General features: G+C 42.2%; 1 pseudogene; it reads right to left on the bottom strand.

Annotated features, from left to right (window-relative positions):
• Positions 1-1,831: 1,831 nt before the first annotated feature.
• Positions 1,832-2,178, bottom strand: LOC137828096 (large ribosomal subunit protein eL27-like; annotated as a pseudogene).
• Between the last annotated feature and the right edge of the window lie 3,152 nt (positions 2,179-5,330).

The raw sequence follows: 5,330 nt of genomic DNA on the forward strand, positions 1-5,330 counted from the left end.
GCTAAGTTATTCCCTTGCGGAGTAACTTAGCATATTTCTTCCATCTGGGTAAATCGCATACTCTCAGGAGAACGCCAGGTGTGGCTGGTCTAGGCACACTCACCAAGCGTTGCTCTCTGCGCAGACGGCTTACCCTTCACACATGTAATGGGTTGAGGGAATCACCAATCACTGATCGGTTTACTAGCTCCCTCAGGCCACTCTTGTGCGCGATTCCCTGAGATGTGCTCATGCGAGGTCCATGCGTAACGCTCTCGCTGGGAACCTCAGTCCCAGTTTAACTGCGTGTAACACGAGACGCCAATGACTGATCAGTGCTCTATTGCTTCTTGCGTTCTGCCCCCAGGCGCTCATCTGGGAACTGGTCTGTTGGTGACCACTTGGTTACTGACACCGATCACCGTTCTGGGTGATCTGTGCCCTGACCTCTCTGCCGCCTGATCTGTCGGTGGTCACTTGGTTACTGACCCCCGATCGCCGCTCTTAGCGATCGCTTCCCTGATCTCTCTGTCACCTGGTCCACGTGTCACCCTGCGAGTGGTCCACGTGGTTCTCTGCTGCTGACGTCATCGACTACCGATGACCGATCGGATCAGAAACAAAGTGGTGAAGGCAAAGACGAGTTCGGTTAATCAAGATTGCGTTTCCACTTTCTGAAATAGATATTGTTGTTTAAGTGGTGAACTGGAAAAAAAATACTTTCAGGAATGCAATTTCTTATCACTCCATTGAATAGTAGTTAACGAAAACAATTTTAAAAGAAATGGGAAAATAAAAATCAGTAAAAAATGACAATTTTTTAATTAAAAATAACAATGAATACGTGTGCATCAAACATATCAGCATCATCATCATCTTAATTTTTGTTCTACCAACTACATGAACCTGCCATAATGATAATTGGTACCACCACACCACATGTAAGCGTAAATTATACCAAGCCATGACTTCTCACTCCCTTTGTTATCATCAATGCTTTAATAATTATTTTAGTTTCTTTCAAATCAAAATTTCACTAATAAAGTTCTACATTTTTTAAAAAATTTGTCAAAGTTGGATTCGTGCACATTCACCACTCTCCCAATTTCTTAAAGTTAAAATTGTATCAAGCAGGAACCATTTTAATTAAGTTCAAAAATTATTTTTTAATAACTAAATAAAGTACGCTTTGTCACCACTTTCCCAATTAATACAAATTTGCGTTAATCTTTAATAACATCTTCTTCGACTAAATGGAATCGTTCGATCCTAAAATGATTACAGTGTAATAAAATTATATTCACAAGACACTTATTCATAAGAAAAAGGAAAATAGCTAAATGGATAATAAATAAACCAAATTGAACCAATTACTTAAATTTTCCACTATAATAAAAGAGAAGTGACTGAATGTTGATGGAGATTTGTTGTTGAAACCCCACCTTTGACTCCTCCCAACATGTCGTACGTATGATCTTTCAAAATATTAGTGGGAAACTAATAATTGATCTCTTTCTCTTACTTTGAATATAAAGTATAATCCTTCTTTCTAGATCAATCTCACCTTCTAGCCCCTCCGAGCTCTATTTCCCTCATCCTTTCCCTCCTCACACTCCAACTATGCTCATTCCAATATTATTTTTCATGTTCATATTGCTTCTGATGTTTTCATCTTTTACACTGGGATACTACGTAGCTTTGTAAGTATGCATGCATATATATATATATATATATATATATATATATATATATATATATATATATAACCTCAAAATAGCATTATAAAGCAATAATTAAAGCGACAAAGCGAGATCCAATGCAAACGGTTGAGAACACAAACGTACAATTTTGCTCAGAACCTCGAGGCGCTTCTTGGTCTCTCCTCGAGGGCAGTGACCTTCTTATCCTTGGCGTGGAGGACGTCGGAGGAGATGGTGTTCTTGAGAGCGTGTAGCGCGTGGGCATCAAATGCCGGTAGTTGACGAGCTTGATGAAGGCCTTCACGCCCGACTTCTTGGCGGAGTCCTTCTTTATGACCATGCTAGGGTACTTCTTTATCCCTGCAACTGCAACCAAACAGTGGCCGTAGGGGCGCTCGCGCGTGCCCTCATCGAAGGTTCGCACTATCATTGCCTTCTTCCCCGCGTAACGCCCCTGCACCACTATCACTTTTTTGTTCCTCTTCAGAAACTTCACCATTTTTTAGCCTCTTTCTCTCTTTGTGCCGTCTCACTCACTGTGAACCTCAACTTAGTGCTTCTTCTTCGATTTCCACTGCTAACTGGTCAAAAATTGGAAACTTTTCACTAACTGGTTCAGATTCAGGGGAAGTCACCACTGAACCCGTCAACCAAGCCGACTCCACCATCGGCTCCCAACACAACACGAAATTCCCCATCGTAGCCACCTCTCCGGCGTCACTTCGGAGAACACACCGACGGTCTAGGGAAATGCAGTTTCACGCACCAAAGTCTCCATGGACTCTCACCAATGCTTTAACTGTACCATTATTGTCAGGAATGGCACCAGGTTTTGGGTGGTGAACACCATATATTTTTGGAGGACTCATGCAAAGCTTAATGCAGCCGCTGACACAGATTGGTATCAGCTGTGGCTACAAGCTGGAACAGAGAAGAGGCAGTTCAAAATTGAAGTTTGGCGGCGGCGGCCAATTGGCGGGGCTCAGCCCGACGAGCTCGTCTGCTTGATGGGAAGCGGCGACGAAGGTGACGTAATCAGTGTAGTATTTTATGAAAGTAAGTAACCTTTTTCTGTTTGGTATTGAAAGATCTCAGAGCCCACCTTGTAAAGTAACCTCGGAATGCACAGTGAATCCTCATGGCGGCGGCCGTTTCCACTGCCGCCGGAGGGAGTGAGCCGCCGTGTCGGGTATTCCGGTTGCAGGTCCATTGGCGGGGCTCAGCCCAACAAGCTCGTCTGCTTAATGGGAAGCGGGGGCGAAGGTGGCGTAATCAGTGTAGTATTTTATGAAAGTAAGTAACCTTTTCCTGTTTGGTATTGAAAGATCTCAGAGCCCACCTTGTCAAGTAACCTCGGAATACACAGTGGATCCTCATGGCGGCGGCCGTTTCCCATTCCGCCGGAGGGAGGGAGCCGCCGTAGCGGGTATTCCGGCTGCAGGCCCATTGGTGGGGCTCAGCCCGACGACCTCGTCTGCTTGATGGGAAGCGGCGGCAAAGGTGGTGTACTGTTGGTCTAATCATTGTAGTATTTTATGAAAGTATTGAAAGATCTTAGAGCCCACCTTGTCAAGTAACCTCGGAATGCACAGTGAATCCTCACGGCGGCGGCCGTTTCGACTGCCGCCGGAGGGAGTGAGCCACCCTGGCGGGTATTCCGGCTGCAGGCCCATTGGCGGGGCTCAGCCCGACGACCTCGTCTGCTTGTTAGGAAGCGGCGGCGAAGGTGGCGTTGGCGGTTGCACCGAATGATGAGAGTGAGAGAAAGAAAGAGAGAAGGGAGGAAGCAATGCGCTCTTTGTGATGTTCTTGTGATATTAGAAACAGCAAGAGCTGGGTGAAAGGAGATTTTAGAGTCAGATACGGTGAATCGAGAGGAAAGATAGAAGGAAACATGAAGAGAGCTGGGGAAGAGGTGGCCATCGTGTTCAATTTGATACCGAAATAAGCTTCTTTTCCCCGGTTTATTAGTAAACAACGATGAGTTATTAATTCTAGCAAACTAACAGAATAATAAACTCTGACATATGATGTTCTGCGACTGCCACCTTGGATTTGAATATGGATTTCGGATTTTGTTGTTTCGAGGCGCGCGGCGTCATTGTCAGAATGAATGGTGGTTGTTGGCGATAAGACTGTGATCGTCATCTGCGGAGATAAAGGTTTAAGATTTGGATTTTGTGGGTTCCTCAACCTTGCAATGACGTGTGAAAGCCAACCAAAGAAATACAAATTTAGTTAATTTACTTGAATGTGATATTATAAAATACAGTAATAACTTGTTGATTAAAATATTATCATTATACATATGTATGATTCTAGCAAGAGAATGTATGCTATGCTTGTTTGGTTTCTGTGAATTGCCCACTTTATTAATTCCTTCCTTTTTGGATTGTTATTAATTGATAGCTAATAATTTTGAGATTTGATTAATGTTTAGAAGGTGTGAAGGTAGCAGAGTGGGTGGTATAAGAAACTCATTCAATAACAAAGGTGATGGATCACAGGACTTCAGCAACTCAACAATCATCATCAGCGATGCAGGGTGGAGACTTAACCCAATATTGAACTTGCAGGTAGGTTCGTAGATAGGAAAGAATGTACAAGAGTTGGTGTACATCAAGTGGAAAAAAAGAAAAAAGTAACACTTCAATTTTTTTTCCACGAAGCTGTGGACCACAAGACAAAAACAACAGGTAAATAACTTCTTCTTCTTTTTTAAGAAAAAAGCAAATTACTTTTGAGTGAGACGTGTAGCAAGCATGTATTGGTGTTAATTTGTGGTGCAAAAATTGTTCCAGTTGGAACTTCCCAAGTTGGAAGCGCCGCAACGCATTCCTCCTCTGGTGTGGGGGTGCATATGGATTGCTGAAGCATATATCATAGGTTTGGGAAGAGCTGCGAGAGCGATAGTATCAGGGGGCCCTTATCGGTGTTTTTCAGCTGCGCATACCAATGACCTCTATTCTCTTTCTAAAGGTAAAATATGTCAACCTCCTCTCATACTTCATCAAACTTACTCAAAATAACCAAACGTCCTCTACTTCTGTACGTCATTTTAGTCCTCACGCACCAATTACTCAATTATTGTCTCGGGATTCTACCGCACCATCTCTTCTTAAATGTTTTAAAAAGGTATTCCTGTACTAAAAAAGGGCCTCAACAAAGTTCAAAAACGTTGAGGTACCATTGGTAGCAATTAAGAAAGAAAGTTGAGGGTTTAGAAAAATTTGAGCTACACAACCCAATACTTAATTGTAACAATTACTGGTAGAAGGAGAAATATGATGTAATTATCAAAAGTAACATTTTTTAAAAACTAAATAATAATGGTAGATGGGGTCACTGGGTATTTTATTCCTAAGGAGTTATCTAATGGAAACTACACGTGGCTATTTTCAAACAGTATACTTTTGACATGTGTGGCCACACGCTCGGTTTGGTACTAGTGGCAGGAGTTATCTAATGGAAACTACACGTGGCTATTTTCTTCTGTACATTTACACACTTTCAGATAAAGCATTTTCATTTACTAAAACTTTGGCAGATTCTTCCTCTACACCATATACTTTCTTACTATGTTGAAAAGTATGATTTTTTTTTTCATTATATAAGAAATGGAGATGTAACGAAGATTATGTTTTATTTAGA

Source organism: Phaseolus vulgaris, chromosome 7, assembly GCF_000499845.2.
Source record: "Phaseolus vulgaris cultivar G19833 chromosome 7, P. vulgaris v2.0, whole genome shotgun sequence".
Lineage (NCBI taxonomy): Eukaryota > Viridiplantae > Streptophyta > Magnoliopsida > Fabales > Fabaceae > Phaseolus > Phaseolus vulgaris.